At 40.7% G+C, this 17,862-nt stretch overlaps 1 protein-coding gene across 3 annotated transcripts in view; it reads right to left on the reverse strand.

Annotated features, from left to right (window-relative positions):
- LOC112464780 (mucin-5AC-like) overlaps positions 1-17,862 on the reverse strand; it is a 173,054-nt gene that overhangs the window by 84,618 nt on the left and 70,574 nt on the right. For all 3 annotated transcript variants that reach the window (XM_025031967.1, XM_025031966.1, XM_025031965.1), the window contains one exon: positions 3,727-3,810. The gene's annotated coding sequence lies outside the window, so the exon portion shown is untranslated. The remainder of the gene's footprint in view (positions 1-3,726; positions 3,811-17,862) is intronic.

The following is a 17,862-nucleotide window of genomic DNA, read 5'->3' on the forward strand; positions in this document are numbered from 1 at the left end:
ATCTTAATCTGTTATTTATTTTTAATCTTTATGTTTAATCTTTTACATTATTAAACACACATAAATGCCACGCTATCAAACAGTCCTGAGTCTACACTATTATCTACTACTATCTACACGTTATATGTTTGATTTAAAAAATGTCTATCAATTCTGGATTCCGAAAGTGCTAAGACATTGATAAACAGTATATTTTTCAAGAAATTCATAAAAGTCATGTTGCGCCAATTGTAGCAACGTTCTGTGTGAAAAAGGGTGAACAGGAAAACAATTACATATTTTTTTAAATTGAATCTGATATCGTATTATCATTAATAAGGTTCTCACAGAATTAATCAAAATTTACACAGTATTTAACGCGTTAGGTTCGCCACAGTGGTATATAGCTATGACAAGAGGTTTTCTTACACGCGATGAAGATACACGAACGTATCTAGCGGCGATGTATACTTCCGATAGAGATTAGAGAGGCATAATCTCGCGGCGATAAGTGCTCGTATAAATACACGTATCACCGTCTGCTTCTCGGTAGCACGTGCCGCACAACTGCATGCATCGAGGTAATTCAATGTAACATAAGGCGATGTCTCCGGGCTAAAATCGCACAAAGCAAGGATGGAGAGAGCGACACGATGGAGATACGAGATCCATTTATGGGAATGTACCAGATCTATATTGTGCGATTCGCTAGCAGCAAGTCGTCTTGCCGCATAATCGGATTCCCGATTTCCAGATTCGCTCGATCGCACGACGGCATGAAATTATCTCAATACAGTAGAAAATATTTCACCTGATTGTATAAAAAATATTAGGTTGAGGAAAAAGTAATCCATTATTTTTTCGTTTATTTCAAGGCTTAAATAATGGATTACTTTTTCCCCAACCTAATATGTAGAACCAATTTAAGCGCTAAGCGTCATTCTTGTCAACATAAATATTAAAGAAAATATTATGACGAGGATTTTCTTTGGAGAGTATTTGATTTATTTTTCCAAAATTTCTTCCCATATATAATTTTGACTAACTGGTACATAACATAAACCATGGTTATTCAAAAACTATGAATACGTCCTTAGTAAAGAAAAATTCTCGTTGAGAAAAAATCGATTTTACATTAGCCATAAAATCCGTAGTCAAAGGAACTTCCTGGTTCAACAATGGTTTTGAGATACTCCTATATTAATGTAGAAGAAAAAAACGAGCGTTTTTCGTGACTGGTGAATACGTGAAGGAAGAACGCGAACAATCGCAAGATCCCATACGCGGTCTTTCAACGGCGCGGCCTCGAACCGCGTTCTCGCGAAAAGTGCCGGGCTGATTTAGGGTTTCGGTTTACAAGCGGGCGACGCTTCCATTTCCGCGTCGGGACCCGCCGACGACCGAATCGCAGTGCACGACCGGGGAAAGGTTTCGTTCACCTATGCCGCCGTTCAATTTCCGCGCGACGTTTCAATTTCTGCCGGCCGACGCGCGCCCTTTCGTTCGCATTCAATTCCGCGGAGCGCCCTTCATCTCTCGCCCCGCGATACATATCTCCAATGCCAGATTCCACTATTTTCGATCCCGGGAGTGATGGATTAACCCCTCCTATCCAAAACTATCACGCTGTCTACGATTGTTGTATACGTTCTCGTCGAAAGCTTTAGAGTTCCGGTAGCGATGAAGAAGAATGATTTATGGCGGAACCATATCGTCCTGTCTCTTCCTTTCTCTGTCTCTGAAGAAACGCTCACGTAAATGGACTTTATACAAGCGTTTCTCCTTTTTGAGGTATTGGATTTCCTGAAGCAACACCAGATTTTCAGGGAACTTAAAAGAGCGAGGTAAATTCAACAAGATTCTTCGCGGTAGAGATAACTCAAAGTAGAGAAAATTGCAAGGTACGAGTCATTCCGTATTGTGCGTCGAATAATTTACTCGTAACAAATATTTGTAAGAACTTACACTGTCTTTAATCTTTTACTAAATAGTGAAATCTAAGTAATAATAATAACCAATGTTATTGTACTTGATATATCGAGAATCAAGATACATGCAAAGTTACATAAGTCTAATTTTCAACATTATTTCTAATCAGAGATTGAGAAACACGATAATAGCAGAATATATACATAACGTTTTAGTATTATATTATACACATTGTGGTATTATGTTATAATATAATTTGTGAGATATATTATAATGCTCTTCGGTATTATATTATAATACTATTATTACATTAACTAGATCTTGTCAAATCGATATTGTAAAAGCAATCACACTTGTAGGGTTTCCTTAATGTCTATTCACAAAAGATGTAAAATCAATCACGTTTGTGGTGTTTCCTTAATGTATATTCACAAAAGATGTTATTAAACAAAGAAAGATAAATATATAAACTTGAAATTTTACATAAATTTTACATTATTAATTTGCGTATATTAATCTTTTTTTTATCAGAAATCAAATACATAATAAATTGATTTGATATTATTAGCATTCAAACAAACTCTAATAGGTATCAGTTATATAATAATATAACTGACACTGTCGAAAATTGATGAACATTTCTATTGTATGTCAATATTTGATGTTCTCAATATTGGTAATCAATACAAGTAGTAAAAAAGAGATAATACAATTATACCGAGATATAATTGGCGTACATCTGTCAGCAAAATTCTTTCGGTATTCAGTCTCTCTTACTAACGATTACTAGAGAAGAGCGCGTCGTGCGGATGCAGATGCACCAGACAATGCGTTGAGAAAAACGAGGGGAAAAAAAAGAGCGAAGCGGGAAAGAGGAGGAAGAAGAGCGGAAGAGGAGCTTTAAAACGCCGTTATGTCGTAACTCGTCGCAACGATGATCGCACAGTGATAACGCGACGCTCGAGTTAACAAAGGCCTCTTCTCCGTTTTGCCATCGTGCCGCTTCTCTTCGTTAATAATAATGTCGTCCGGATGCAAGGCGCATGTAGAAGGCCTTGAACGAACGATATTCCATGATTTCTCGAACCGTATTTAATTAGTACCTCGCGCATCTAACGACAGACTTTTTAACTATTACAGATAGAGAGAAATAAGTAGTGTTATTTTTAATTTAATCTATATATTATTGACAGCTGTGAATGTAACATTCTTGCTTGCATACCACAAAATCGCGATTTTTTTAACCTACTTTAGAGCACGCGATATCCTGCGAGACTGGCTCTGCGGAATCTCGTGGATCATGCGTGCAACCGTAAAGGCAATTACGCGCTTCGACAATGATAACGCCCGACTATAACCATACGGGTAACTATATCGCGTGGTCCGGGCATATATACGATGACAATAGACTACCGCATTCGCTCGTTTAAGTCATACGAGGCGACCGAGTCGCAAACTCTCCACCAGCAGTGAACAAGAATAGTGCACCAAGACGCTGATTTACGATCACGATCGTAATTGCAACCGTGGAAATGATTGTCGTCATAATTAGGAAAAAAGGGAGAAAAAACGCCCCATTCGTTGGCATCTTGAAGCCAATTGTGTGTTTATTAATCGTCGTCCGACGCTTCGACGATCGGAATCCGCAAGGTGATCAATTGCGAACGCGCAGTATCTCGCCGAATAAGATTAACCGCTGACGCAGAGAATAAAATAAAACGCAGAGGATTACGCGAATATTGAGGAGTAAACTCTCCGGCAATCAAAATGGAAAGTTGAAGGATTATGCAATCTGAGAAAAATAACTTATATACTTACTTGCTCATCGCAGTGCCATGCGTCGAACGATCGTTGTGCAGGCTATACCATAACATGTGGGGCCCACAGGATTGAATTTAAGACCTGAAAGCAAAAAAAAAAGAAGTTCATTATAAACACGATTCTTTTTAAATAACAAGAAACGAATTGCATGAATGAATACATTGAGAAATTTCCATTAAAAATAATCGCCTTCCGCGATACTCTATTTCCCGAAACTCGAACGCATTGTTTTGAATCGGAAGTCAACAGCGCAGCGTGAAACGAATACGTATGTCGGGTGTCGTGCGTACATGCGCACGCAATTCCGAGCGTGGTTGAAGTCCACGAACGAGAGCCGAGGCGCATGCGAACGCTAAAATAATTGCCGCAACTGCTGAACTTGGTTGATGGATTAAGCGGCAATTTGTAATGCCAGGTGATCCATCAAAACTTCGCGAAAGGTTAATCCCGATTTAAAGACACGCGAACGATCGCGTTCTCACATGTTCGAGTAATGATAATCGTTCGTACTGATAATTATATTAGGTTCCGAGTATTTCCGCCTTTAATACGCTAAAATTGCAATTAACGTATTTCGTTGTCACCACGGAGCGATATCCAGATATTATTGCCGGATATAATTTCATTAAACAGCGGATATGTGATTCTCGACCCATTAATGAATAATTATGATAATTCGATATTATTTGAACAAAACAATTCAATTACATATGGTTGACAACAATCAGATCTCTCATGCGGTTTAAGCCATCGCAACATACTAATACCGTTATATACTTGGACTCGGAAGCGAAAGAACTCGCGTTTCCCGTCGAGGTTTCAAAATTTCGTGGCTCGGGCGCGAATGAGCAACGGCTGTTCCGGTAAGCAACAATGGGACGGCACGGCGTCACCGTAATGAACGCCGGAATATTCATGAAGCGAGGACGCGTCGGCGAACGACGTGAAAAAATTCAACGCGAAAGAGTTGCAACCGCACTTCGCGAGAACGTGCGCCGAATCGAGCGACGAATGCATTTAGCGTCGACAATTCGCGAGTGCATTTATTTTTTTTCGTCCTGCGTTTTTCCCCGTCCAATATCGAAAAATTCGTTGCAGCAACGAATGTGAAGAGACAAATCTTTTAACGCATTAAAAAAACATATGCATCTGTGTCAAAACAAAGCATTTTAAAAAAAGAAAGAAAAGCTTTCACGTTCCAAAATAAATAAATATTTACGTTTGCGACAAGCTGATGGATCTCCAATTAGAGATGATATCAAAAAAGAAGCAAAAATCGATCGTTGTACAAAATTCATATATATATCTATAAATAAAAAAGATAACACACTTTCCAATTAATTTTTCTGATTATGAACGCGTTGAAAGCGGAGAATTATCGCGGTTTCTTTTTTTTTCTCTCTACGAGGGAAAGGTTTGAGAAATGAAACGGCAATTTTCGTTCTTTCGCAGAAATGCGTAACGGTAAGTCGTGTCGTCGCGCTCGTTCCAGACATTCCTGTCTCCCCTCGGCTTTTTACTCTCGAATTCCATTCGCGCTTATGCATCGACGCCGGTACCACGAGCCAACAGCATCCGGAAAGGAGCAAATCGCTCACTCGTTCACTCATTCGCTCGCTCGCTTCGTCGCTCGTTCTTCGTTCCCATCGAATTCATTATGACCAAGACAGTCTCGCTGCGCGTACGGTTCGTATATAATCGGCTCATTATCCTCAAGGCAGTCTACTTCGCAGACTATCTTCATTATAATGAATTGTAATGCGCACCAGCTTGAACAAAGGATATAAACGCAGTTAACTAATCGCAGTCTGAAACGCTTCTTGCTGTCGCGATAGATGTTTACATCTGTGAGACAGAAAGCGATACGTTCTCGAAAAGCAACTATCTTGCACACACGATATAGAACGCGATTGTATATGGCGTAATTAAATCAATTAGTCGCACATATAATTATAATATTATTACGGTTGTATATAAAGAGACAGATAGAAGCTTCAGGCGATTGGCGGAATATTCAGGTAGTTGTGCCATTTTAATGTCTATATAAATGATACCCGATAATTATCTGTTTCATAAAGATTTGGTTCATTAGCTTCTCGCGATACAAATGTACCAAAAATATAACGGACAAAGTAGAACGAAAATTTAAAAAAACATTGGCTAAATTAAAAAGTAGAAAAACACAAATTCCTTTCAAAAACTATTTTAAACGTTTTTCGAGAATGCTGTAGCGCTTCTTTGTTCGGAGAAAGAGAGGCCTGAGAGCCTTCTTTCTTTCGCTATGTGCGCGCGCGACAAGGTCGCTTGCCTCCGGGAGTCGGAAAATTGTGTGCGCGCACGGCGTGGCGTACCCGTCTCTAATCCCTCACACGGGCATCTCGGTATCTGCCCTGCGTTAGTGTGCTCATGCCCGAGAGTGGAAACCGAGGTAAACGAGCGAGACTCTCGAGAGTCGCGACTCTGAGAACCGGTTTCTCCAGGTTTCAGAACAAGTAATTTCGTTACGAGCTCTATTCCTCTCTCTGTCTATCTATCTCTCCGTCTCTCTTCGACTTTTAGGATAGAGAGAAAAGGAAAGGGGAAAAAGAAGGGAAAGGAAGACACGAAGGAGAAGAAGAAAGAAAAGGAGAAGAAAAGAAGGAGAAAGTTCGGCGATATCCTAGAATGATCTTCGTAACGAATCCCCTAAATCATTCGGTAAACGATCGGATCGATGCTGTTTGACGATCCGCACCGCCAAGTTTCAATCGCTACCGATCGGAAATCGCAATGATAATAAACTAAGCTTCCGGAATCGCGTAGACTCATTTTTTAAATCAGATCGCAAATCGCTGACGCTTAAAGTGAAGACTTTTTCCTCTAAATTGTATATAGAGACCTAAATCTTTAATACCAATACTAAATGCGAAAAATTAATAAAAGTTATAATTTTGGATTTAATAGCTTGCGAATGTGCACAACAGATGCAATAATCGTGCGCGAATATTAACGCAACATTCATTACGTGAATTGTAGACCGCTATACGTTTTCCGATAAATACGAAATCGTCGCGTGGAACAAATCGCGCTATTAGATAATAGCACATTGTCGAACGTAACATTCGTAACACTCTGTACTTAAACATTACATACGAATCGATCCATCAATCGCTCGTATCGTAATAACCGTCATAGGGTGCGCAGTAATAGACATTGGTCTATTATTAAATTACCGATACGCGTATAGGCGTGGCGCCCTGATGTGGCATTGCTCTCTTATAACTCGCAGCCACAGTTCCATCTCTCTTTCTCTCGCAAAAGAGAATCGCCCGTGAGACGTTACTGCGAGATGGTATACGCGAAGGAGAAAGCGAAAGCGAAAGCGAGGCGGCGTAGAGACAGAGCGCAGTAACTGTTGCACATAAAATCGCAGAAGACTGCCTTCATCTCGCGAGACTTTTGTCGAGTGCAACACGTATATGTGCGTGCAAAACGACAATGACACGCCCGTATCTATCCGTTTTAGTTGTACATGTATATGTAAGATCAATTTAAGAATTATGTAACAATTGATTTATATAGTCGACCGACATGCACCATTAAATTTATCCAATTTCAATTATATAATACTTCCTGTATATAAAATAAAATAAATATAGAAGAAAGAGAGAAAAAAACGTCACATAATAATACAGCTATTTAAAAAAAAAGAAATTTAAGCACATGGATAACAGCGTTATCTCTTTCGATACTGAAAATCATAGTAAATTGTACATCGATTAGAAGTTCTTACACATCTGGTAAAAATAGACGTGGGATTATCTATATCTTATCGAAATTATTAGATAAAATCGTTAAAATCCATTTATTCTGTTGCTTATTCCGTTGCTTCGAGTTTTCTTTGTAACCTGTGAATTTAAATCATGTTACACACATTTGTCCTATATGATACCAAACTTGTTATGATGTTTATTTCAAAGTCTATTACTTAATCAGAATTTGGAAATATTGCAAAGACATTTACGGCTGAATTTTAGGAAGTTACAGCAAAACACAGTGTTCAAACAACTTTTGCTGAGTAAAAATCGCTTCTCTCAATTCGCTAAAGAACAAATCACTCCGAGACAACCTATTATCAAGACAGAGAAGTAAATCGTATTTTAAATTAAAAAATGCGCTCACTGACTCATTGTCACTCGCCGTAACTTTCTACTGACCCTTCTGGTCGCCAGGAAGCAATTACTTTTAATCGAATAATACACCAGATTACTTTCTCTACAGCGAGCGAGTTGTTAACTTCGAATCGACTCATCTCTCGATCCTATTCAAACGCTGTCGCTGTAATAATTTATTATCTACATCCTACGAGAATAACTTGAGTTTCTTATAAATATGACGCGTCTTTCATTCAGAGGTTCTTCTTTTCTGTCCAGTTATGATTACGTTGTTATCATAATAGATAACAGTATTCCTGTGTATAAAGTATAGCGATAATAGTCTGATACCTCATGATAATAAAAATAACAATCCAATGTGTTTTGGCAAAAATGCATTACGCGAAATTGCATAGATAAACTAAAATCTATTAAAATATAAATATCTAAGAAATGTGAAAGGATGTAAAAGTAACTTTCTACCGAAGAGTACAAATCGAATACCACTCAAGTAGTATAAACTATATTCGTAAGAAATCAAATCTAAATACAGCACTTCTTAGAAACATTGGACTCGAAATGCTATATACTGTAATTTAGAGCATTATTTTTTGTCATTTAACAAGTACTCGTGCGTCAATTGCAGTGACTAACCTCGCATAATCGCCGATAACACATGGTGAACTCATAAATTAGGATCCAATACTTCGCAGCGTTTGCAGCAATCATTCGTCGGAACGGCGCATTAACGTCGCGCGCCGAACAAATAGGAGCAAAAGGGGCCGTCGCGCGATTAATTATGCCGATTAAACGGCGTAATTAAGAGCCGTGGCATTAATCGAACGGAGGGTTATATATGGGTCAAAGGAGAGCGTAAACTCGCCGCGTGTCAAAGGCACGTCGCGTCGCGCGCATCTCGCTCTCGCGCGAATCTATAACTGCGCGTAAATTTTGTAGCCGCTTAACGATTAATATTCGTTCCTTTGTTCGCGCGCGAACTCGCTTTCCGCATCGCGTAAATACACAACCAACGTAAATTTACACCAAAGTCGTCCGAGGATTTATTAAAGTTCTCCCGGACCCAAGCTGCGCGATCTACATATACGATCCTTGAATATGCATCCCCCTTCGTAAGAAGTTCTAGCAACAAGTTCTTCGTCACGACGGCGTTCACGGTTATTCTCGGTCTACTAGTTAATTGAGAATACAAATAATCGGGTAGCCACCTTAATCGAGGCCCTTGAGTATTTAAATGACCGGCGCATCTATTTATTCAAATACGAAATGTATTTTTAGTGGAGTTTAAATTAACCGCGTAACTTGAAGCTCGATAAAAATCTTATGAAATAATCGAACGGATCATCATTAATCGCGCAACTAGTTTAGTTATAACGTGGCCAATGCTTGGCGAATTAAAGAATTAATATTTATACTGCGGGAAAATCGCTGGCTTTCGCAGGTACGCTGACCTTCTCGCGTTGGTCGTGCTGGAAATTGCAGTAGCGAACCAACCAGTTTGCTTGCCTGCCTACCTTCTCAGGTTTATCTCGACTGAGGATCGTCCCTGACCTCGGTGGCAGGTGCGACAGGTTTCCCGCACGATCGAGACACTCCGTCTTCTCTATTCAAACATGACACGAATTTCTTCCGGCGAGCGCGCGCGAAGCGATTATCGCTTCGTGAAGGATTACCGCAAGTGTATCGATCGAATGCGTATGAATCCTCTTAACGTGACACGCGAGAAATCTGGTTGGTCGTTTAAGCGAGTATCTATACCTCTTAAAAATCCTTCATAAAGGACTGCTCATTAGTTTCCTAAGCCGTCTAATTAAGATTATTACTTATTATTTGTCACGTTTTGAAGATTATCGTGATGTCTTAACGATACTGAAGGCGCGTATGTGACTAATTAATATCTATAGCAATTCGACAAAATTACTTAGCTCATATCATATCAGTTTATTCTTACACTTATATATAATATAAAAATAATAATAAAGAAAAGAATGTAAAGACTTGTTTCGGTTCAGCTAGATCCTGTTAGAATAATGTTCCATTTCGAATGACAGTTAATTTAACAATAGAGTATTAAAACGGATTAGAACATTTGCAGTAACTGCAGACCAACTCGTTTCCATTCACGCGACGAATGTCATCTTAATTCTAAACAGAAGCGAGGCATTGTTCGCGGGAATGAGAGTGAGACGGCGGATTTGTGACGAAAACTGTGCTAATGGTTGGAAAACTGTGTAAATTTTGCGGCGGCAGCGGCGAAAATCGGAGTCAAGATTGGCTGCGGAAAAGCAAATGTTTACCCTTACATTAAATTATACGTCTCTCCTTGTACTTTTGTGTGCATACACACATAGACGAGATGTGTGTGCGTCGGGTATGCACGTATATCGTTCGCCGATACGTTTCGTCGAGAAGTTGACGCGGGCGAAACTTCGTCGGCAAGTTTCCAAAGTTAGGAGGAATAGCTGCCGGGCGATTCGTCGAAATCAAAGACATAGACGAAATCGAAACCTTCCACTACCTCCTATGTGTGGCAATTACGCATTCAAACGGTTAACTTGCTAGAAACTTGTTCGTATTAGTTACACGCGAGCCTCGAACTCGACCCAAAATAATGTTCATTTCACGCGGCGTTAATTAGGTTCGTCGTCTAAATGGTGTTGTAAAGAAACAGATGGAAATGGTTCCGAGTATCAGGATCTCGTTGACACCACGAAGAACCGCGATGGGCCATCGTAGGAAGAGCCGCTGGCCAATTAAACTGGTCACGCGACGACAGTCGGCAAACGTCTTCTTGATACCGTTAACCCTATCGCAAGATCCGCTTCCGGCAATGTATCCTTCCAACGCGCCGTTCTACCTTCGCCACGGCTTTCTCTCCCGGCCGCGTCCCCTCCCCTTCTTCGTCTCCTCCTTCGCCCCCTCTCCGTTCCTCCTGGAACGGAGTTCATTACCCACCGGCGGGATCGACGCTGGTATACGCCTTTAAATCTACAGTTAGGTACCTGCCTGCCGGGAACGCTAATTAGGGCTTTCGTACGCGAGCCACTCGTTACCGTAAAGCGTCGAAGAGCCCCCGTCCGCTCCCGCTATACGTGCCGATGATTCTCCTTACACTCGGTGGCAATCGCAAACGAGCGAAACCGTTTCCCCTTCGGCGAGAACTTCTGTTCTGAGAACGGTTGACGGTGTCATTTTTGGACAAATTCCGGAAACCCAGGAAATCGTTTAAAGGCACAACGAAATAGATGATTCGAGAACGAGCGTCAGAACGCTCGGACAAGATTTAGAATTCCAATTCTCATTCTTTAACGTTATTTTCAAACTTGTAAATTTTTACGAAATTTCTCCACTCACATATCTATATTTGCAATACGTAATTAAAACACTTCACTTCGTCTGCCAATTTGAAAACTTTAAAACATTAAAATAAATATCGCTATTGTATAATAACATTATATACTAAAATAATTTATATTGCGAAAAAAAAACTGTGAATGGCATCATATCGTCTGCACCCATCCGATTTCCTGCTACAACACGCTACGACAATAATAAAAATATTTTATATATAATACAAGGTGATTTCGATAACAAATTTAAAAAAAAACGATGTTAATATTCAAGCTCATATTTGTTTTAAAAACGATAAGTCTCCTAGTTTTTTCTCCCTTTTTGTTTTAATTGCGTGAAGATATGATCATCCTGGTTGAGTCTAAAATTGGCGTGCGAGACATCGTCATTGGCAAACAAAGCAATGACGTTATATTCTAGCGTTTGAAACGTGCACCGCCTGATTCGTCAAGCTTCGAGGTCAAGACTGCGAGAATCTTAGTCGAGTAGAGTTTATTTGTTTCGTCGATAACCATTTCGAGCGAGTTGTATTTGCTAGGTGACGCTCTTCTATCGATGAAATGGTCAGGAATGAACTTCGATCAGAAATAAGCATCCTCAGAATAATGCGGTACATGACAGAATTGCCTAGGCGTACATTTCATTCATCACTATTTAAAAAAAAAAACAAAATATTATTCTAATATACTGTACATGTTTAAAATATATCTATTAGAGATTAAAATAAAATTGAGATGAGTTATTTATTAATTTTGATAAAATGTATTAACATGGCAAAAGTATATTTGTTTATTTAGAAGCTGTATAATGATATTTCTTAATTGGCAATCCTCCTCTTTTTTCACAAGTACATCTATTTGCCATGCAATATTTTTGCGAGTTTTATCTCCTGATTCGACTTTCAAATTCTCACGATCAAAGGTCAGCGTAAAACTGCTTAAGGTATTGAGAATAAAGTCTTAAAAGAAACGTCGTGCGCGATGTTTTTCCGTACAAAAATCGAATAAAAGCGTTTTCCTCATAAAATCGGCACACCTTTTGCGGCTCCATTTGGTCATTCGTGAATATCTATGAAATCGAGCATCATTATACGGCTCGTTTATTCCCGTCCGATAAGAGGGACACAGATTTTGTCCCAATTCCGACTATCACCGCGGTGGAAAGCCGACAAAATCGATAGCGTAACGACGTACTTTACGTCGAACTAATAAAAGAGGGTCGATCAAAGCGGTTGGAGAGTAGTGGCCAATAAAAAAAAACCGCTTCTTTTGCCCGCAGGATAAATTGTAGGATGAGGGATTCGTGTATTCTGCACACGCTAAAAATGTCCAAGTAATGCCTAAAAACAAGTAAATTAACAAGAATTCAAAAAAATAATTTTAAATTTGTAAGAGATAATTCGTAATTTAGAACTTTACAACAGCAATGGCCTATATTGAATGCAGAACTTCTAATATCTTCGATGTTCTAAAAATCACGCTTTACAAAAACTTTGAATTAAACGAAAAAGAGACCAAGAAAAAGAGAAGTCATGAATTTGAAAGAAGTATAGTGACGAGCAGCAAGAACGGAGAGTTGTTTTCTGGCGGATAGTCGGATTAGTAGACCAAACTGAAGCAAGTGCAAGCAAGTACGTGAGTCAGTTTTTCATTTAAAATCCGATTCACTCGCCGTTGCTACAACTTATCTGATAGACTGTTTTACTTTCTACGTAAACTGTTGGTGCTGCTCTATGTGCTACATTTCGATCAGCGATTGCGTCTGCAGTTTAACAAAAGCGTGTGTGTATATATATATATATACTATATACACACATGTGATCCGATATTTTTCTCAATGCGAGCATTCATAAAACAAAAGTGAAAAATACAATGTGAGCAATGTTTGGTAACGACGAGAATAGGAAAGTTCGGTTGTTGTCGGCAATTAACGATTGTTTGTAAAATATCGGCACTATATTATACGCACGGGCGGCAACGTGATGTAATTAATTGTTACTTTACGCGCGCATGCGGTGTAACATGCCATTAATTATTGCGTTAACTTCGCGTACATTACAAGCAGAAGCAACCCGAGCGGAGGAGCATTATGGATCCAATTTGGTACTAATAAGATGAAAATAATGATAATTAAATTTTACGAGAGCTTATTACACGTGATAACTAACTGCCGTGAGTTAAAAATCCGACGAACTCAATTTTTAGTTTTCTAAGCATGTCGAAAGTTCACCGTCGAATGCTGAGTATGGCAAAAAGAAATGCTATTTTCAGGACTGAACGTAACTTCTCGACCGTTAAGCCGACCAAGTTGAAATTTTTATGACGCTTCCTCTTTCAGCGATTCTTCGGTGGAAAGAAAAACGATAAAGTCAAGAGGAGGCGAAAAGAGTAAAGATAAGAAGAGGGGAAAGATGAAAAGTGCACGAACCAAAAGATCGAATTAATCTTCCCATTAGCAGTCTCGATAGCCTCACTTCCTGCCGTCCTCCCTCGTGCAATACTATCGTTCGTAACATGTCAAGTTGGAAGTCCAACAATTCATCACGCTTCGTATCGACGTCGCCGACGTAAACGTGAAAAATAGTGCTAATTGCAGCGAGTTAATTACAGCTGCGCGGTTCTTAACGTACAGCTATAAAATTGTCACGTGATGTATTTGTAGCAAATGTTTCGTGTACAGTCGCGAAAAAAATAAGACGCTCACTTGACGCTTATTTTTTAAATCGATCGGAAGATATAGATCGCATCTAATATCGTGTAGCCAAAAGAAAAGATAAAAATCGATTTAATTCTGCGTACGCAAAAATGACGAAGAAATTCGCGTGTTAATCGTAAATTATGCGTTATTGTAAACGCCGTACAGTTATTCCTATCGCAAAGATAGCTATAAATAAACTGCGCCCGGCTTTTATCCGCGCGAGATGGCCTTGGCTAGCCTCGGTGTTCTCGCTCGCCCTCATCTCTTCTCTGTATCTCTCTGTCTCTCTGTCTCTCTCTCTAGCGCTTTAAATGACGGATACATTCTCGCAAGCAAATTAGCCGTAGAGCACGTAGCGCGACGAGATCGATTTCGGCGAAGGGTAAGGGATCGTCCGTGCGCCGAATCCGAATCGTGAATCGAGTCGAATCGAGCGAACGATTACGACGACGACGATAACGACGGCGGTAAATAATTCATAGGTGCTAGCGAGCAGTTAAGGAGAGGCGTGCACGCGCCTCGAGTTCTCACCGTTATCGATCTCGCGACCGGCTTGTGTTACGACAACAATGTGTACACGACGAGACACGCACACCACGTCCGATGCGAAAAGTCTGTTGTGGTGGGCGCCGCGCCGCCTTATTCTCCCCCAGCGGGCGAAACGAGCTCCGCGAGAAATCGTTTTGCACCTGCCCCGGCGATGAACTTCTGCCGTTCGTCGAACGATAAATTTATCGCCGCGCGAAAAACAATTCACTTTCGTAATCCGCTTCCAGGACCTTTTGAAAATACGCTTCTCGCACAAACGTGAAGTCAAGCTGCCGGCATGGTGATACCGATCGGATCGATACTTTCAATTTAAGGACTCGCTTGGCGCGACCGAGACGATATACCACGTAAGGGGAATACGCGCGAAATTGAATCGACGATTTCGGGAATGCGCTCAGTCAAAGATATTGGGCTGCTGCAGATTGATAAGAAATTCCTTCTTTAAATTCTTGGTACTACATTATGATTGGTACAAAATATGTCCACGACGTACGGCTCATTCCTTGATGTACACCGTCGGATTATATGTTATCGTCAAACAATTGAATTAGTACAAGATCATCAGTGTAAATTAATTAGAATAACTAGAATTGAGTCAATTTTTTTTTTCAAAAATAAGTCAAGTTCTTGTCTTAATCATCCACGAAAATCCGTCAAATTTGTCAGAAAGCGACGCAAGTAGCGATAAAAAAAGGAAAAGCACGCACAAATTATCCCTAACGTCGCGGTTGGAAGAATACCGGTCGTAGAGACCTGGCAGGATAGCCAGGATATCAAGGCATATGGGGATAGCGAACGCCTGCGAGAGAGCCCGGGTACAGTTTATTGCTACGGCTTCGCAATTTTCCGCCGTCTCCCTCCTCGACCGCCCCTATTTCCCATCCTCGGGGTCTGGCTCGCTGCTTCTTTATGCAGCGGCGCTTCTTCCTCGCGGAAGCATTTCTTCTTGGCCTCTCTTTACGTATATATCTACCCTCGCGTCGATCGATAACGGTGTGCTCGACAATTCACAGGCTACGTAAAGAGACGATCGGCTAAGTTTCCGCGACGTTGATCGACCGCAAAAGCCAGTTCGCGAGGATGCCATGCGGTTAATCCTCCGCGTGTATCCTTTGTGCCGGCGATAAAGTCCGAAATCTTGTGCAAAGCCTTGTGTTGAATCTGTTTAGGGGCGGTATATCGGGGCGTTTTACACAGAGAATACACTTAAGAATACACTACGTGTACATATACGTGTGTATGTACGTGTAAATTCGTGCAATTTCGTTTAGCAACCTCTACCGATTTACTGTGAAGGTAAGGTCGAAGGTAAAAACATCAAGTACCCTCACAATACACACGCACTTGTAACTGAAGAAATATACTGGCGTTGTGTACACGCTCGAACGCGGTTTTCCATGGAAAAGTCATTTCGAGATAGCCGAAGATACGCGATTGGCCCTTTAACCCTTTCCCAGCAGAGTCCGAGTTGTAAGTTACCGGGAAGGATATCGCCCCGAGTCGATGCATCCCCGCTGCTTTATTACACCTTATTTGTTATTCCCCGTTCGCTAAAAGCACGCTATTTCATAGTACTCGCTACGGCACGCCCGCCGCCGGGATACATTACGCGCTTCAAGCTCGTAAACCACGAGCGCAACACGATGACGTAATATTTTAATGCTCTTCAGGCTTGGACGAAGCGCACGTGCGCGTTTCCGAAGCTGGAAATTTTCCAAAGCACGCATTCCACACATTATTTACTAATTAACGTGTAAGTAGGTAATAAAAGCCCGTCGCGTCGTTATTTAATTTACGTCCGTTAAATTAATGAAAACATTATGGGATGTAAAGACAAATAAGTAGTTCGAAAGAAGATTTAAATTTAGATTAAAGAATACTAGAGTAGGTATATACATGCGAAATGTATCTTTCCAGATAGAACCGTCTCTACAAATATCACTTGAAGCTAATTGTGAAAATTTAATCAATTTTCTGTTTCCATGTAATTATATTTCTCGGAAGACAGAAAATTGATTAAATCTCAGCTTACTTTACCGAACGTTAATGGAAACAGTTCCTAATATTAAATTAAAAGCTCGCTATTGCCAAGCGTTTCACAAGAACAACCGCTGAAGGAATCCAACTTTACAAGCAATCTTCGTAATATGCTAATATTTGTGCACGAAGAGCATTAAGAGCGAGAAACGTTTATAAATTTAACGAATGCGTAGAATCTCACAACGTGACCTCCCGTTATCTAACGACCAAACGAGTCGGGAACGATACGGACCGGTTATCTATTTCCAGAATATCTGTCACGCCAGCGAAATTACCGTCCACCGTGATTTTCATGCCGCAGCGGAGTACACGATTCCGGCAGCGCCTTTCGCCGAGAGGAGAAACGCGTCTTCCGGCAGCATGGCAGCGAGGTCGTGGGTCCCTCTCGTCGCGGATCCGGCGCAAATTCGCAGTCTATTTAAATCGCTCTCGAGCACACGCGAGAGGCCCGCACACGGGAATTTACGTAGTCGGAGCCCCGATGGGCACGTTAATAATTTGTCGATGCGCTTCCACCGCTGTCCGACCCCCCTTCCCCCAACCGATCGCGCCGCGCCGCGTTTGGAAAATATGGTCTCGCCGAGTTCCACGTGTTTCTCCGAGTGCGCATGCACGTGTATGCCCCGTACACACGAATGCACGATATATAGCGAAACGCGAGAGACCATTGCACACTAGACGTGCGGCAACGACGACTTCGAAACGCGTATTGCGATTTACCGTATCGGGGAATTATTAATTTACCTACTATGCGGCCGTGCCACCATTTCCGTTTCGCTGGCTACGTTATTTTATCTCTCTTTTTTTCTTCTTTACCTATGTTTTATTTTTTTATATCTATTTCACTCATCGGTCTTGTTTTATTCATTGTTTGCCGTGATAACCGACGGCGTCGATATCTCGGTTGATTATTTTTCATGACGTTATTTATGTACGTTGCTCGCCTCGCGAATTCTCTGGCGTTTTTCGTTTCGCTGCACGGGACAACACCTACGAATCCCGTCCCGACGTTATTTCATCGTCAATCCGTAACGCGGAAGAGTTATGTCGTAATGCATAAATACGGCGTAAATCTCGCCGTGCCGGTTTTCACGTTTTCAACACGACCGACGATAAATTGCTTGCTCCGCATATCCCGCTAATAAAAACCACGATCGAGATCTCTAAGAGGAAAAGGAAGGAAATGAAGGGATAGAGAGAGAAAGAAACGTGGTCCTTTTCTCCTTAAGCATACTCTTTTGAAGTAAAATATATAGCTAAACTCAGAATCGTTTTCTTCACATATTCCAAGTATTGATTTATCATCTTAGAACGTCTCCTTCTATACTAAATAGAATATACATCA

The sequence above is a fragment of the Temnothorax curvispinosus genome, unplaced genomic scaffold (assembly GCF_003070985.1).
Source record: "Temnothorax curvispinosus isolate PA1 unplaced genomic scaffold, ASM307098v1 QBEX01014574.1, whole genome shotgun sequence".
In the NCBI taxonomy this organism is placed as follows: Eukaryota; Metazoa; Arthropoda; class Insecta; order Hymenoptera; family Formicidae; genus Temnothorax; species Temnothorax curvispinosus.